General features: G+C 36.5%; 1 protein-coding gene across 5 annotated transcripts in view; it reads right to left on the reverse strand.

The window, feature by feature from the left end:
* The window catches only part of LOC137278336 (nuclear receptor coactivator 2-like), a 169,022-nt gene that overhangs the window by 81,855 nt on the left and 67,667 nt on the right, over positions 1–19,500 (reverse strand). For 2 of the 5 annotated variants that reach the window (XM_067810613.1, XM_067810612.1), the window contains exon 1: positions 9,370–9,635. The exons of the other annotated variants lie outside the window; for them this stretch is intronic. The gene's annotated coding sequence lies outside the window, so the exon portion shown is untranslated. Of the gene's footprint in view, positions 1–9,369; positions 9,636–19,500 lie in introns of those variants that run through there. 5 annotated transcript variants of the gene reach the window in all.

Consider the following 19,500-nt stretch of genomic DNA (forward strand, 5'->3'; position numbering starts at 1 on the left):
AAGAATGCAGTATTATTTATTTTAAATGAATGTAAAAGACAAATAAAAGCACATACTATTTCCCCAAAACTACTATTGGGAAAACCAACCATGGGAATGTCATAATGTGCTGAATGTATTTGTGGCACATACGTTTAGATACATAAAGTATTTCAAGAGACATTTCCAGTGAATGCATTAAACACATGAATCTCTGACTTACCACCCTCAAATCTGAAGTCACGCAGTCTCTCTTCCATACACCCAGCACACAGACACTGATGTATCAGATTATCCCAAACAAAAAGAAGCATATACTATTTCCCCAAAACTACTGATGAGAATGATGTGAATGTGATAATACTGTGCTTGTATCAGTAACTGGAGACGACAGAGAATTACACAGCATAACATTACATAGATGAATACCCTTCTACCTATTGTGACCACGATCAAAAACAAGAAGGTAGCGGACGACAAACTCTGGTGGCTGTGAACCAGCTCAAGCTGTACCTACACCTTTCTCAGAATACAATCTGCAATGAGAGAGACAGCTGCAGTCTTAATTACAAGCAATATCTTTATATCTATCAATCTCTGTAACACATTCCGGAGAATTTGTGGTTGACATTTATGAAAAATAAATATAACTGCATCCCTGCACAATTCAACTGATAAATTTTATTTATATAATTCAAGTGAAAGAAGTCCTCTACTTATCATTTAAACATCATGTATACGTACTAGTTGGATTATGCTCTGCTTTTTGTATTATATTCTTAATAACACAGTAGGGGTTCCTTCACACATTAAACTCGTCTGCCATTTGGCGAGACAAGTGAGCACATAAGCCTGTCAACTTACCACCCGAAAATCACTGAAAGTCTATATATAATTATGTGACTTTCCTTCGATCTAATAATTACTGAATACTTAAAATTTCCAGAGGACAGTGGCTGATAATAGCAAAGGCTCATCCACTTATACATGACAGATCAACATCAACAAATCTGTTACTTGTGAACTCATGAGACGGGAAACAATTTTTTTTCAGTAAGAATATATATCTTCCCAGTTACTTCTGTGTGAAAAATTCTTAAGCTGTTGTACCTCATCACCTTGTTAAAATTAAAATTCACAGAAGTATCAACTCTGTGAATGTAAAAGAAGACTTTCAGTTAGTTTCATGAAGATGAACCATGGAATCATGGAACAATGTATTTAGTTACTGATATGTTGCAAAATATCCAACTATATTTTGTCTACGTGCCATTTCGAACAACATTAAAATATTCACACTATTACTTTCAATAGAAATGTCATTTTTCACAAATATGCAAATTCAACAGTTACAGCATTTCATACACTATGACATGTTTTGTATATTTACTTTCAAATCAATCACCCAAACCAAACACATCCCATTTACCATGTGTGTAACGTCAATATAGACAAACACATTCATAGTTGAAGGGATCTGTAATAGGGGTTTACAGAAGACAATTCTACCTGGGACCACGACAAACAGTTCGTACACTGTGATAATTTACAACAGGATGTCACTCATGAGGATTATTATATTTACCGACAAACTGTCGATCTGGATTTCACATAAAAATGTCAAGAATATGCTTACACTGAATTATACTGATGGTGCATTAGTCATGCTTCTTGGTCCCATTACTTCTGAAACAATCCTGGTGTCTTTATTTTCCCAACAATCCCAGTGAATTACTATGGAAACAATCCTGGTGACTTTATTTCGGCAACAATCCCAGTGAATTACCACTGAAACAATCCTGATAACTTTTATTAATGAAACTGTCCCCATGACTTTACTAATGGAACAATCCTTGGAACTTCACTACTGACAAAAGTCCTGGTGAATTTACCATTGAAACAAACTTGGGAACTTTACAAGTGAAAGAATCCTGGTGAACGGAACAAACTTGAGGACTTCACATTGAAACAAATTTGGATAGTTTTACAATTGAAAAACTCCTGATGAATTTACTACTGAAATAATCACAAGGGACTATAGAAATGAAATGATTTTAGAAACTTGCAGAATCAAAGAACCATTTAACATTGATATGAAAATGACTTATTCAAATACACAGGTAACTGTTAAAACCATGTGTTTTCAGAACTGAGCACCACCAAAGGACAGAGGTCTACCTGTTTCTCTACCTAATCTGTCCATCCATCAAAGCGTGGCCAATTTGTCCAGCCATGCTGACAACTTGCCCCTCAGGTGTTGTACCTGTATTTATGACCACCTCGTTATCTCACCTGTGTTACCTAAGGAAGGACATGGGCATAGATACTTTCATCTCCAGGAGCCTATCACTGTTGGTGGTAAGGGGTCTCTGCCATCTAGTCATACCTTTACTTTATTGGGTAATGATTCAAAGCAGTGAAGACAGGTTATAGCATGTAATGTAGGAACTAGTCCAAAACAACCTAATGACTTAGTACAGGCACAAGTTCAATGCAGTCACTGTCCGATAGTCATACCTTCGAACTGAACCCACATCCATAAAATGCTTTTCGTCATGTATGTTAGAAAAGAGTAATCTATTTACACCAGCAATCGTGAAATTATCCATAACAAAATACTTTACAATATAAAGCTACAGTGATCAGAATATATCATCACTATATTTTATGACAAACAGAAGTTGAAATGAAAAACAGTTTGGGTCTGCACCTAAAGAGTAAAGATGGGCAATCTGAAACCACAGTACATATATTTAGAACTGGTGTCTGCAGGAATGACCTAGAAGGTGACAGGCAGTTTTGTCTGACACTTGATGCATCTGTTAACAAGTGAGTGGTCATTCATGATGCCTACTCTGTTCAGCTCAGAGTGAGTGAGTGAGTGAGTGAGTGAGTGAGTGAGTGAGTGAGTGAGTGAGTGAGTGAGTGAGTGAGTGAGTGAGTGAGTGAGTGAGTGAGTGCAAGCGAGCATTTTTTGAAAGGATACAGCACAGACAAAAATACAAACAAAACCAACAATAGGAATATATGTAAGCATTGTATCAAAAGAATGTAGTGATTCTGGGACTGATTATGTCACAAGTAGCCTGACATTGCTGTAAAAAACAACTTAATAAAGTGGGTGTCCATGACCAGTGAACACACTGGATGTCAATGTCGTGGATTGTTGTTCAGTATTCCAATCACTGGTTGATCTGGTCAATTTCATATCTCCCCAAAATAGACTTCTCTTGTTATTGAAGAATTCTCTCCATTTTCTGTGAGCGGTGTAATTGTAACGCAGCTTTTAACAATATTCCAGCAATATCACAAAGGGGAACACCAGAAATGGGCTTCAAACATCACACCCATGTGGGGAATCAAATGTAGGTCTACAGTATGACATGCAAAAGCCGTAACCACTAGGCTATCTGACCGCCCCTGAATGCCAGAACACTTTCCTGAACACTGGTATGCTGTTTGTTGTTGAACACTGCACTCAGCAATATTCCAGCTATATGGCAGGCGAACACTGGATCTTCTAACATTTAGAGGTCAGAATCTGTTCTGATATTATTCACAAACTGGGAAACATTACACTATTTTCACCACCTTTCAACACATTATACACCTGAGCAACCACTTAATGCATGATAAGCTACACTACAGCGTGTGGGTCAAAGAGAGGAATATTTTCCTGGTTTTAACACATTCATGTCCACAATTACATCTGACAGAATTCCATGACTGTCAAGTCTGAAGTGAGATGTGTTGATCCCAATAACAACGGGGTTGCCAAGGACCTGCCATTTGACAAAGGTCATTTTACCCCGGAAAACAAAGCCTTAGGCCATTTCTGTTTCCCTATTTACCTAACCAGCTCATTATACCCAGGGTTGTCTGCCCTTACATTTAACTCCACCTCCTCAGGTTGTGTTTGATGCAGCCCTCAGAGACAATCAGTACATGGCATACTAAACTGTATTCTTATAATTGACTTCTTCATGTCCGCAGGAACTTATTTCCTTGTGGTGATCACCTCTGATCATATCCTTGTTTGACTTTCTGGCAAGATGGCTAAGCCATCTGAGGTGTCATATGAAACACAGGATTTTCTGATCTACTTGTAATGATAACTTGACTAAGGACATCCAAAATGGCTACTGTCAAACTTACTGTGGAGCATATCAATGTGACAATGATAAGCATCTCTTCATAAGAGATGAAGTCAAGCATTGTGAGGATATGCTGTGATGTCTATAGGCAGCTCATCTTCCGTCTGCTCCTGCATGGAGGACATTTTGTAAGGGTAGCATGTCTGGTGTCATGAGGTTATCAACAGTTCGAGTTACTGAAGGTCTGACTGACTGGAACATAAACTGTTGTGATGAGACAGTGTTTCAAACATTAAACAATTTTGTCCATTTTAAATGATTATTCACAGATAGGGGTTCAAAATTTTGTTTAAAAGCCTCTTGCCACGGGGCAAATGACTTACTTGCCCTGATTTTATGACACAATGCATGATGTTAATGTTTACTGGTCTATTTATGAAAGAGTGATGACTTCACTCTCTACTAGCTCTACTTTATTATTATTGCGAAATTTAATACCTACATCATGAGCAGATATGAAATGAAATCCAACTTTATTTGCAGTTTGAAACCATAAGTGGAAATTATGTAGCAGTGCACAGACAAGTAAGATAACTGATTTGTCCCGGGCATCAGGCGATGGGAATTTTTAATCCCCGACAGTCAACAAATAATTATTTTCACTGATATATTTTTCAGTTGTAACAGTTTCCCTTTACAGTATGGGACAAAATTAGCATAAAACTTAAGACTGTTAATGCATATGGGAGGGGCTGGTGTAGCGTGAAGCACTGAAAATACAATAAAACACTGCTCCACACACCAAGACTTTGAACTGTTGTTTTTATATTCTATTATTACCGAAATACCTTGCTTGCTTCTATTATGACATTATGGCACACACAAATACATGCATGTCTGCTCAGCCTATTCTCATAAGCTAGCTCCTATTTGAAAAAACTCGGTGGTGTCTATAGTATTTATGATATGATTTTCACAAACTAACCTCACAATGGCATAAAGTTCTAACATTCAAATGAGAGCTGAATTAGAAATGTAGATTCCACAGTCATGCTGGTTGAGTTCAGGAACACATATTAGATTCACTGCACCACGATAATAGCAAATTGAGGTTCAGAACCTTAGAACACCAGTTACATTGCAACAGTTCTAAAAACCACTTGCTCACTTTCAAACAAAATTCAAACCACCAAATCTTTTAGAAACGCTCGTGTCCATCATCAAATGTTCAAAACTCAATTACTGGCTCCATCTTGTGTTGCAAGCCATGCAAGGAAACTCATTCTGATATGGAAGTAGTCCAGGCAGTGTAGTGGAGTTAGAGGGCCTTGACACGGTCAACAGTCCATGATAGCCAACAAAGACCTGAGCAACTGTAAATGATTAATCTGCCAACTGCTATCATATCCATGGCGATGGCCCTGAAGGGAAGGTCTTCCCCACGTGCCTTCTCCATTCCGAATGATCATCACCAATGCACCAGTTACCATGGGAAAATCAATGCAGGTTTGATGAAAAATTGATATCAATCCATGACCACCCGACAGCTAGCTCTTCGAATGAAGCAGCAGACGACACCAGGCATTATTACCAAGATGGAGCAAAATGTCAAAGATTAACATTAATCCATGATGAATGTGAACTACTTTTGGTAATTATCAATGCTTGAAGAAATATCATGATCAAACATGAAACATCATTTTTGTCATTCTTTACAAAAGGATGAGCATGTCTCTTAGTTGGTGGACATTTTCAAAAAACAAAAAAAAAATAGAAGCACATAAAAAAAACAAAAATACTGACATGGAAGTGAAGAAAAAGTGTTGATGCAGCTGAATGACATTTATTTCTGAAACAGGGTTAGGACAAATAAGCTGGAAGAGGTGATTGTGAAATGACATCTACTAGACATGCTATTCCTGAAACGCCAACGCTTAGCCACTGGCTGGCTATTTGAAGCACCTTCCTGTTATATATTATGAAGAAAATGAGCTGTTTCATGACAAATATCTTTGGTGTCATGCTCTATCAATACATGTCTGCTGACAGAGTGGAAAAAAGACATGACCAAGTGTCCTAGGTCAGTCTTGATCCGTCAATCATGTCAAATGTTCACAAGACTTTTTACCTATTCTCAGGGTTCATTTTAGTTTATGTTCTAAAAAACAGTTTTAGTTTTGTAACCCTTTGAGAGGGTTGATGGGAGATCAGAAAACTTTGTCATATTTTCAAATTGTTACATTTAAGGCACTGATTCTCACGTAAGGGTTCTTACAAAATTTGTTTAGTTTGCCGACCCATCAAGTGGGTAGGTGCAATGTTTTCTTTGTAATATTTTCATTGGGTTAGATTTAAGGCTTTGTTTCAGTGCGGTCTTTTTGATTTGTGTTTTTAACTCCTTTCAATAACATTAATTTATAATTTATACGACCACATAAAAACAATATTTTTCTCATCAGTTCAACCCTTGAGCTGAACTCAATTCCAGTACAGAAATTCCAGTACAGTCTGATGCCAGCAAAATCCAACACTTCCTATTTAATTATGAAACAACTGGGAATTGTGATTGAAGCAGGACATGTATTACAAAATGACTTTTCCCATTCTCTAAAACCACAACACTCACTATTAGGGCTGCGAAATATTACCAGTTTACCAGTATTTACCGGTTCAGACATGCAAACGATAAGTAAAGAGACACAGTGATTGAAAACCATTATTTTTGACATGCATTTGGAAAATTTCGCAACACTTCAGATATTTCTGTTTTTCACACCGAAAGTCAAGCATTTGCTGTAAAGTGGCGAACCCCAACTATGAACAATTTATGGTGGTGCGAAGTACTAGAGCAAAGGCTTCAGAATGGCAGTATTTTGGGTTGGACCGCTGTGTTAATATTAAATTGTTCTTTTCCTTGTTTCATGTGTGCCAAATATTACTTATATTTTTATCTTGTCAGGATCAAAGTTCTTATTAAAGTTTAATCAAGCACAGTGGATTTTTTGTGCGTTTTTGCTTCATAAATTAGACATTAACTCAGTTATATGTTGTTTTTTTTTAAATAAATTACTTTTTGCAATATATTGCTATACATATCTCAATATATGTTTTCGCATCACATATACATCGCAATATCCAAATTTTCTGCAATACCAATCCCTACTCCCTATCCCATTAGTAAGGACTAGACTGAAATGGAATGCTCTTGAATTTGCAATATTCAGTCTTTATCAAGATAGAAGCCCCCATGACTGCTTTCACTGTACAGTAATTTAACACATATTTTCTAGCAATATTCCATGTATATTACAGCAGAACCAAATATGAACTACCTTTACCTATTGGGAAATCAAAGCCAGTCTTTGACATCATGAGCAAACACTTCCACCACCAGGCTACTTCATCATTCCACATACTAATTTGACTTCCTCTACATCTTCAGCTGACCAAAGGTATCAATTTATGGTTACTGGCATAAAATACATATTCTCACATCTTCACCAACGGTATGAAATATTCTTCTTGTTTGTATATTCTGTCAAATGATCTGACATAAACCACAATAAACCACACAGATGCCAACCCCAAAGTGTTGCGCACAGTAGTTTGATGGAACTAAATTAATAGTTTGACCATAAAGATTAGTGGTCAACAAAATACTTATGATGGATTGTGCAAAAGATAATGATACTAACCAAGAGTAAAGCTTCAATTTCACATTCCTCCTACAGCAGATTTTCAAATCATCAGCAATTCATTTCTTCTTGCATACTTTGTTATTAGTTTTTTGTCAAAAAATTACTTAATCAACGAAAATATATGTTTTTATCTACATATCTGAAATTGAATGAATTTTCTTCAAATTTTGTAGAATTTCTAGTGCAGTCACAATGACATAGTTTAAGGCTGAAATTTGTAGTGACTACAATATCATATGAATGGCATCTCTCAAACTATTGATGTATATTTTATTACAATATAAACCTACAAATGGCAGAGTTTGTATTTTGTCTACAATGTAAAACCACAAACAGCATTTGTGATTCACGCAAAAATATAAATTTATACTTTCTGTCATGCAAAATCTTTCTTAACATATTCTATGACTCATCCAGATATAACGCATTTCAAAATCGGCAAACCTATCAAAGAGTAATGCCATATATTCATGAGATTCACGCAATTTATAAACATTAAGATAAATGTAATTAGGAGGCTGTCCAAGATTTTCTAATGGAAAAAACAGAGTGAACATTATGAAAGAAAGCAATTAGGGTGGTCAGGTGGAGAGGCTGTCATGATGGCTGAATTGGGATTATTGTATATGACCCCTGCAGCTGCTCAGCAGAGAACTAGCCCAGTGAAGGTCTGAGATGGTGTGCAGTGCTCCTTAGACAGATGGGGTGGCTGCATCCACTAGCCACTACAACCAATTACCCCAGCCACACTGGCCAGTCAGCCAGTCTCTCACACACCACTCCAGTTGGCTGCCATTCACTCAGCAAGGGACGAGTCCATGCATTCACAGGCAGCCATTCAAGGGTAATAAGCCATCAGTCTGGCTATCGCTCAAAGGCAAGAGAAAATGGCTCATTAGACAGACATTGGGAAGAAAAGTTTTAATGTAGACTAAGTGTCACCTAGATGGGACATATGCACACGAAACCAAGGAGGAAAGAGGAATGTACATTTCCAGCAATGGCTGGTCCCTAATATGCAATGACACACAGACGCAAGTAGGTCAAGGCTGAGATCCATGTTGATGCCACACCACCTTCAGCTGATCTGTAGGCAAGCATGGTCAACATGTCCATACACATGGACCTTCTCTTCCTCCTCTTCTCCCCACACCCTACCCCTACCCACGCTCTCTTTACTCCAACCAAGCACCACCACAGCAGAGCATAAGGTGAAAAGCTACCACTCACCAATAAACATGTTATTTAATCAGGTCATTACTCTGACCCAGGTCACTCAGCGATCCTGACCAGCTAGTTACATGTCTAGTGGTACACCTACACTAAGCAAGCTTGGGATGTATCTTTTTCTTCCTCCCTGCACAAGTCCCTAGGGACCCAGGTACTAACTTTGGTGACTCAATGTTTTATCAGGTTGGAAGCAAATTACAGTGTTGTTTATCTGAAATGTGCTTACGAGGCAGAGCATGCAGTAAGGCTTCCTGACTTGGTATAAAGGTGATACTGCAACCTCTGCACTGAGGGTATAACAACCACTTGACATTGCCAGGACCTCACACAGAGATAGGATGGGATACTGGAGAAGGGCTAACACCTACCTGTACGAATGACAACGGGGACGAGGGACGACGGCGAGACTGGCGAGAAACTTGGAGACAATCAATATTCCAGCTACAGCTCAGTGAGCTGAGGGTGACCAGGGAATGGGTATCACATCCTGATGGACTGACTCACTGCCTTTGCAGATCTACTTCACTGAGGGTCATCCACACTACAAAACATGGGCTACATAGTCCTTGCTTCCCAGGCCATAAGCAAAACACCCGTACTCCCTGACAGGAACATACTATACAAACAAACTAGCTCCCTCTGGTGGCCAGCTTGGGCATCCTCACTGCTTGGTCAGTGAGCACAGCAAGGGGGCATAACTCTAGTATACACACATCTCAACCATGTGCATTCCATGCAAGTTCATGTGTTGTCCCGAGTCAACCACAAGGATGTTCAGGGTAATCAATCTTTGTGTTAAATATAAAAAATCGCATTACATCACTTTCATGATGGATGCCCCAACAAACCAGAATATTTTTGATATGTCCTACCACGACAAATATATATGCATGCAAAATAAGAATTAATCAGAAGTAAAACAGTAAAAGCAAAATATAATTATTTCACAGAAACCCTAACACTGAACCTAACCTTACAGAAACTTGAGAAATGTAATCAGAGAAAATAAACTATAAGGTTGATCAAGTGAAAATCTGTGCATAAAACAGAGGATGAGGGGAGGAATTTTTTCTCTTTTTTTTTTCAAAACTTGAAGTAAACTTAATTCTGTAGTGGAGAGACAAACATTGCCATTGAGGCAACTTTTCAACTGTCAGTAATGACACATTAAATTTAACAATACTTCATTCTGATGTGCACAAACATGGTGTACACAGTTATCTCCCTTGGACCATAAATCTCATGTCTAGACATCCATAGTCTACATACAATGGCGATCAATGTGTGACAAAGTTACACATCTGCCTGTATTCCCCACAAGTACAAAATATTCAGTGAATAATCAAACATATGCATATACCTATATTTATCATACAATTTCCTTCAAGAAATTTTAAGCAGGTATAGCATCAACCATGATCTCCAACATATGCAAACACAATGAAATTTCAGAAATCACTTCTTTTTTGTTTCCAAGGTATGTGTTACAGAATACTCCACTAAAAGCCCTACCAGAAAAATCTCCAGTAATTATTTTAACAGTTGTAATCTGAAGTAGCTCCTAGTTTGACCAAATAACCACCAGATTGTCCAGTGGAATTAGAAATAATTATGGACAACTTGTCCAATACTGCCTCCTCCTTCTTCTATGGACTACACGTCTTGCTGTTGAAAATGGCAGGCTTCAAATGTCACAGAAAGCACTACCCACACAACCATGAGTTTCACCATATCTGTCAACCATCGCAGCATAGATGTGTCCACAACCAAGTCTCTTCTTGATCAGATGCTTTTATCCTAATAGCATATTGTCATTACCTGCTACTTGGGAGATATTTTTAGGTCCTCATTTTATATCTTATAAACATCTGTCTTCAACATCAGGCAGTTTCCTGAATGTTACTTAGAGATTCTTTTGTATTATGTAAAGGTTATCTATGACTTGATATTTCATTCCATGTGTGGTGGCACAGAGACTGGCTGCCACTGCATACACAGTTTATAAAGACATACAGCATTTTTTGTCATGTCAGTTAGTGATCAGTCAAACAACAGTCTAATGATGGGGCTGGAACAAGCCCTGAAACGTCTTGAGAAACAAATTCAAGAAGTTGTTACCCATATGATTTGTCCTGTATTACTACATTAACTTCTAAATGTCTTTGAAGAATCAAATCAATAACATGTTTTTCATCTCATATATATTTTCACTTTTCTTTTTGATTTTTTGTTTCATTGAAATTGAACACCCACCATGCCTTGATGTACCCATCACGGATCTCTTTTAATGGCCCCTAATGGCCATCCAATAAATTCAAGGTTATATCAAAACAAGTTTCATATTGCTGTGACAAAACTGTTCAACTGATTGTTCCCTGAGGCAGTTTCCACGTCATCCATGCCACTGACAAACAGTAATTACATATGAGTGAGTGAGCTGGGCTAAATGTTGCTGTAAGCATGTTTTAAACACACAATAATTCTCACAAGCCACTGACAACACAAAGAATTCAATCAAATGAACAAATGACACCTTATTGAAAATCTATACCAAATAATGCTGAAAAATGGAAAATCTGTTACAGAACAGTCATCTGACTGAAGGTAAACGTGACAGTCTCACAGGTCCTGTGTTTGACTAGTTTCAGATTGAGATTCTAACCTTGATATGATATATATTGAAGAAATATTGGAAAACTGGCTGGTAGTAGAAAAATGTGTTATGGATAAAGGTGACACTTTGAGCTTATATACTTAGGCAAAATGTGAAGAGTATCGATGCACATATCTTTTTTAACATGCTGGTGAACATTCTGTGATGACACATCAAAATACCTACAACAGAGGCAAGAAAGAGAGTTTACTGTCCATTCCAATCCTTCCTCTTCAAGTCTGACACTGCTTTGAACTCACACCAGGAAGGAAGCCAGACTCGGACAACAACTGGCTCACCATGCAATATCAACACGTATTGACCAGCAGGTAGTAACGGGCCAACAAGGTCAATGAACTGACCAGTAGCTATATCAGGTGCTTTAGGCCATGACATATCCGTCTAATGAAGAATAAACTATGATACTTATGTAACAGCATTTGTTGAACAAATTGGCTGTGACACAATTTCATGTCTACAGACAGAACACAGGATACATTCTCCTAAATTCATGATGCTAACATGTCCCTTATTCCTACCTTGTTCCTTCTTTCACATATTTCTCCATACCATTCTTACTCACTGGAGACTGTTCAAGATGTATAGAGGCACTGTCATATCTATGAAAATTAGTCATATTCATAAGCACTTGTTTGGCTGCCATGGCAACTGGTTTAAGTTAATTTCCACCTTATTTTCACTGCAGCTGCAACAATACAAAGGATGAGACAAGATGGATTCCCACAGCTCGTCAGCTCACAGTAAAACTATGCTGTCTATAGCTTTTTACTGAATGCAATCTATGGCAAAGAAACTCAGCTAATCTGGAGTGACATTAAGACATCACCACATATATTCATTAAAATGACAAATCTCTCACATTTTCATCAAAATGACAAACCTTTTCACATTTTCATGATTTCAAACCCATCAAGAACTTTTTGTGATCAATGTTTCCATTTTTCACAGTTTTCTAAAAGATCAAAATTTCCACACAAAGTACATTTTCATTAATGTTTTTGGCGAGTGATTACAAAAAAGTTATTTATATAGTATTCAAGTCTCCATCACAATGGTCAGTTTTCAAAGCTGTAGGCAAGTCAAAAGAGATGGTCAAGGCAGATGACTGTGTTTTAACCAACATGCACGTTTGTGAAACGAAAGTTCTTTAGAGCGTTTGATTCTTTTGAAATGGTTCACTAATCAGCAAACGGCTGAGACTGAAGATATGTAATTCCAAAACATGGTACACAGTGATAAAGACAGAGTGTAGTTTTATGTCATTTTCATCAATATTCCAGCTATGTCAAGACAGGGACACCAGAAATGGCCTTCATACACAGCAACCATTTGGGAAATTGAACACGAGTCCTCGGTATGACGAGCAAACATATTATGTAAACCACTAGGCTACTCGCTGCTCCATAGGGAAAGAAGTTCAATTGACAGTGAGTGAGTAAGTGAGTGAAGGTAGTTTTACACCACATTCAGCAATATTCCAGCTACATGGAGGTGGTTTGTAAATAATCCACCTATTTTATTCAGGAGAGATAGATGGATTGGGGATTGGGTTTCTTCAGTTTTGTAGGTATAAGGGGTGTGTTTGTCCGTCACTGCTCTGTTACGGGGACTTAATGCATGCACATGCATATCTGTGTGTATCTGCTTTTACTGGTCCATATTAAGCCAATCATGTAACGCTAGTCTTCACATATAATAAACTTTACTAACATGGAAACTCCACTCAGATAAACTGTGCTCACTCACACGAGACAAACCATATTTCATTCCTTTAATGCCAAGCAACAGGCCGGGTAACAATAAACATCATCATCTGTTCATATGAAACATCCAGTAAACAAACCACCAACCTCCATCGCCCTGGTCAGACACTCATTCCATTACACCAGAGGTGGTCAGTTTAATATGAACATACATCCACTTATCACTGTAGACGTTATCAACATTATAGTGACTCTTCTGACATTCATGACTGCACATCAATTCTTGAAACAGTAAGCTCATTAATCTGCCCAAATTGAGTGTAGTTTCACACCAGCCCTCAGCAATATTTCAGCAACATCACAACGATGAAGACCAGAAATGGGCTTTATCCACTGTATGTATGTGTGGACTGAAACCGTGGCATTCTGCATGACAAGCAAACACATTAACCACTAGGCTATTGTAAAGCCCCTAATCTGAGAAGGCAGGTCAATTTAAAGAAGGTAATGCAATTACATGACTAAACCTCCTGCTATGGTTGCGCACAAAGGAATATGGCCTTAAAGGTTACATACGGACAGATAATTATATCACTGTCACAGACTTTGAGAAAAATAAGTTGTGGCAAAAGACATAAAGTCCTTATTTAGTGCGTAAGATTGGGAAAGAAAATAGGAATAAGTTAATATCCAGCACAATATGGTATATTTCGTAAGAAGCCCTATGATATTTTGGACAAGATTGATCTGGTTTGTGCTAGACTTGGAACATTTGTAATGTCATGTGTCACCCATGTCTACACAAAACATAAACTGTGTTCCACAAGATACTGTCAAAATGTAATTTTGTAATTATTCGCTATTTTGTGGCGGAATTATGGCTCTGTTTCAGCATAAATTCATGCAATGTATCACTTCATGACTTTCATGTATGTTAACTAATTAAGAATTATTTAAAAAACAAAATTCTCATTTTAATCCTCTCAATGCTACTGTCGAACCCATTCGACAGAAGTGCAGGATAATGATAATTATCTCCGAATAAAAATTGCAATAGTTATTCAACAAGTCAGGTTTACATGTCATATGAATTATGTATGAAATGTACTAATTCTCAGTGTTATAAATATATAATCTTCAATACATTTATATACCTTGAAACGAAATGCTAACGAATTAAAAATGTGATCGCCAAATTTCTGGGCACACAGTCGAAAATAACTGCCATTGCTGACTTCAAGCACACCACGTCGAGTGATAACCAGTCTAATAATTTCTTCATAACGAAATATTTTTTGATAGGTTGATCAATAATTTTGTTCTTTGATGGAGAGAAAGCTCATAAGTTTCCCATTTTCTAAAAATTAGTAACGTTCGGCTTAAATAATTATTAACAAAACCAATCTCAATGATACATCACCAATTGGACGAACAGGAACAATTATGGCAAAAGCGGTAAACAAACAACTTCACATGCATTGTGATGCCGAAACAAATGTGCCATCCTTTTGATATATTCATCTATTTTATCTGGAATTAATTACATGGTGTGAATAGGTAAATGGTATTGTCTCTGCACAGAAAGTATCATATTTAGCAAGTTTATTTTGATTTTGTTTGATAAACCTTGTAACATTCACAATGTTGACAGCTGTAGGTGACTCAAAAGGCCGTGGCCAAACTCATGTCTTTTCTAAGTGGCAAGACACGAAAGATGTTTGAAAATACGCGTTCATAAGCAGAATCTACATTGAAAGAACATGACTCAATACCAATATAACGCAGATCATGAAACAGTATCACAATATTTGTAATTGTACCCACCCATGATGAAACCGTAAGCACGTACACAGCATGGCACTCATGGAGGTAAAATATAAAGGAGTTGGAAAACGACCATTGATACATTTTCTAAATTGATTCAAATTCCCGTAAGATCCATACCATACACCAGAATTACATTTCAATCATCTTCAATTAGTTGTGTTCAATAGCAGTTGTCATTTGTTGCTTGTGTTGTAGTATTTTTCCTCAAGTCAGCAGCCAATGCGATGATCTTTATTTCAGCAAATCTGAATGATTTTCGCGGTCAATTGTTTTCAAAGAATGTTCTGACACAGGGAGGTTTATAAAATGTCAGTGTGTGTCACAACAATAACATTACATTGTTCTGTGTACATTATCACAAGAAGTACAATTTTGATGATTGAAGATGACAAGCTGAAATCTTTTTCCTTTCGCAGAAACGAACGAAACCAGAGATAGTGTGAGAATGTAACATAAATGGATTTCATAAAAATTACTGACTGATAAGAAAACAACTGTCATCGTCTGTGGGAATCAGTATTTATTTTAGACATTAAAACAGCTAAACAACATATCTTTTGTTCACGAATGTGAAAGCAAAATTGAAATTATTCTGTTACTTCAAAAAGTAGAGCTTTCGGAGTTTAATTCTACCTACTGTACAGCAAGTCATTTTTTAGATCAAATTGTTTGACATGTGTGCATATTTATGTAAAAAAATCGTGTCATGTGACTCAGTCCATGGCTCCATACAGCTTTTAGATACTGCACTAGTGCAACTGGAACTGCAAAATGTACCTCATATTTATGGAGAATACTTATACGTACTTGCACACTGTCCATGTTCATATTTTACTGGGAAACAGACTGATGATCCAAACTGTCTTTGAACAATGATTACACTGACAGTGATTGAAAGAGAGACTCATTTTTTTCATGTCGTGAAATTTCATGAAGTAATATGAAATTATCATACCAGACCCAGAATAATTTTGTTGTAATGATGTTGTGAATATGGAATATCAAAACTACAAGTGACAGAGAATTCATTGTTGAGCACGAGGTGCAACCTGTCTTAGTCTGTGGCATCAAGGTAATCAGTAAGGTGGCATCAGGGACAAATAGGTGTCTTTTTCCTAATACTGAGCTCTACAGTGAATGTTTTTTGTTGTCCAGTTTGGAGCTATTTCATGAAGATTTCAATTTGGAATTTTAACATTTCTTGTTTTATGGTGGTTTAGGCTATTGAAAATCATATATTTGGGGTATATCATTATCAGATACTTAAGCAAACAGAAACAATCCTTGAAAGTTCAATAGATTAATTTCATATTGTGACATTGCTTCTATACACAGGAAAAGATAATAAGGTAGGATAATTTCTATTTACAGAATATGAGGCCTGTTTACTTTCACCAGAGACCATATAATTTTATTACATGCATATGTTTTGTTTTTTCATCAAATGATAACGTTTTGTGATATACTGTAACTGCAACATCATAAATAACATTAGTTATCAGGTCTTTGAAGGGCATTTAGAAGTGAAATACATAAGAATGAAGATTTTTATGGATATCAACTTCTTTATTTTGAGAACACAACGTTTTGGAGTTAATGCTTCCTCCTTAATCAGGTGCCTAATAAATGGTTATGTGTGATTCAAAACAATTCACCAAACAAAGAGATACTGTTGAAAACAAAAATAGTCCGTCACACATTTGTATTTGATGTACATTTTAGCAAGATATATGTAGAAACAAAATAATATGAAACATCTATCCATATATTTTATGGCATACATGTAGTTGTATTAAAGAATTATGTAAATTGTCAGTTTTCCTCATCACTGAAAGACATTAATTAAAAATTGGCTATTTACACTTTGCTAATGCATTGACAGATCCTGTGTCTTTACCCATGACTACTGTATTTGGGAGAGAATAATTCTTGTCATATTATTAATATCAATTCATATATAAAAAATATTTTAAAATGCTTAAAATTGTAACCAGCTATGAAGCATAAAGCATTGACAAGTCTATCATGATTATTCAACAAGAACATTAATTTATTGCATAAAATTATGAATGATTCCACTTGTTCTACGCAATATCCCCAATTTCATGTGAAACTATGACTAAAAATATCATTTTGTTTATAAAACATATGTATCGTGCAGCTGCTGCTCCACTACATCGTCACAAAAAGAAAAGCATGAATGTTATTTTGAAACACAAATGCCACGCCCATATCTGCACACCTGCTTGTAAATGTTGTTGCGTCATACCATTTGGAAAAAAAAAAAAAAAGGCTAGCATCATCATACATCACAATAATATCTTTGCTATCTTCATATTCAGTGTAGATTAAAGTAATGGACCTAATATGCACAAAAATTCAAATAAAAGATACTGAAAAATTTGCGTCTGGAGTGTTGATTGGCTACTGTTTCCGGATCACGGGAGCATACAAGGTCAGACTGTTAACACTATGTGCCAATAATATAGTCAAAAATACATCAAAATGGCTATGAGCTCTGATTAATCACTTTCAACAGTTATTTGTGCTAAATTTGGGTTTGCCAGACGAAAGATATCTGAATTTTCTGTTACTATTCAATAACAAATTAATTTTATCAGGCAATCCCTGTCTGTGACATCCCCTACAAAACTCAGTTCATGAGTTCATGAAGTCTTCATGAAGTTCATGAGGATGTCATGAAGAGTTCATGAAGTGTTCATCAACTTTAGCTTAAATCTTCATGAACCTACTTCATGAAGACACACTTCATGAAGACTTCGTCAACTTCATGAAGTAAGTCTAATCTTATTCACTACAAATTTCCAGAGTAAACTCAATTAAAAAGAAAATACAGAATAAATATTACAAGCTATTATACTTTTATTCATGTTAGATAAGTTGTTATGTAAACGATTACAGATGAGGCATAAACATACTTTCAACATATTTAATTAAGTTTAAATTAACTGTAAATCCTATCTCTCGTGGCATTACCAGTGTTTGTCTAGTAACTTTTGTTGTTGTTTCATAATATATACAACAAACAATGCATGAAAGAACGCTAAACGATTCTGTGCCTAACAGGGGTTGTTTTAGTAACATAGGGACAGTTCAAGTTAAAACTTACCTTCTTGAAACAGCTGCGTAACCAGTTGGTACTGTGGAAGCTTTCTACTTGTCTTCCTTATTCATATTTACTCCATAAAGTAAAGTTTTCCTGTCAAAATCATCTCATTTCTTTGAATTTCTCCCGTGATTGCTCACGATCGGACATGCATGCAGATACTTTACTATTGCAAGAATGTCTTCCGCAAAGTTCGTAACGAAGCAAAAACATAAAACAGTCAAAAACATTAACAGTCGACTCGGTACTAGAAAAAAAGAAATGTGGAAAAATATTTTGATATCGCCATGCTTCTGACAGCTTTCATAACCCGCAAGTTGATCTTCTCATTGAAAACATTCAATGCTCTCGATTTTAGAACACATTCCACTGTCACTCCCTGTCCAGCACGATATGACCCTAAAACTACGTCAGTTTAGACTAATGAAATAAAATTTACGACCAGGGACATGTGCATTATAAAGTATTCTTCAAAGTTATGATCGACAACGGAACGTGAACTCAGAACATGTTTTTATGGGATCCCTGCCGTTGACAATAATACGACATGTATATTGACAAGTTCTAATTTCGATATTGATACCTAAGTATTGTAATTCTTGCCATTAATTGTTCATAAGATGAGAAATTATACCCTGTTGGTATGATGGAGTAACTTTCGTGCCAAAACTGCCCCGCCCTTCGTTCTTCCGAAATCTATTGCGACTTTAAGAACGGATAACAATAATCATACATCTTATATGTCTCTTAGTCTCAGAAGGAAAATCAGTAATGTGTACGGAATGATAATGTGAACTTTGTGTACGATGGGACTTACACAGGGGCATGTAACGCTGGTGACTTAAATCTGAGCACATGCAGATGGTGTCAGAGTTCAAGGTGCTAGTTTGGTGCTAAGTTTGTTTGGCTCAGATTATAAACAACAAAAGAAATTCAAATGAAAAGGGAGATAATTGCTATAGGCACTTTCTGGGATGTTTCATTTTCTCTCTGTCGTTTTTGTATTCCGTTTTGGAATAATTAATTAAAAGTGAATGTGCCACAATGTTTAGTCATCTATTTGAGTTGGAAATAGGTTCATTTACATGAAGATACGTTTTTCTATTTTATGATGTGCTGATTATTTTAAGTGTTGGGAAAAGCAGATATTTCAGAATATATTTGATTA

Source organism: Haliotis asinina, chromosome 3 (genome assembly GCF_037392515.1).
Source record: "Haliotis asinina isolate JCU_RB_2024 chromosome 3, JCU_Hal_asi_v2, whole genome shotgun sequence".
Taxonomy (NCBI): domain Eukaryota; kingdom Metazoa; phylum Mollusca; class Gastropoda; order Lepetellida; family Haliotidae; genus Haliotis; species Haliotis asinina.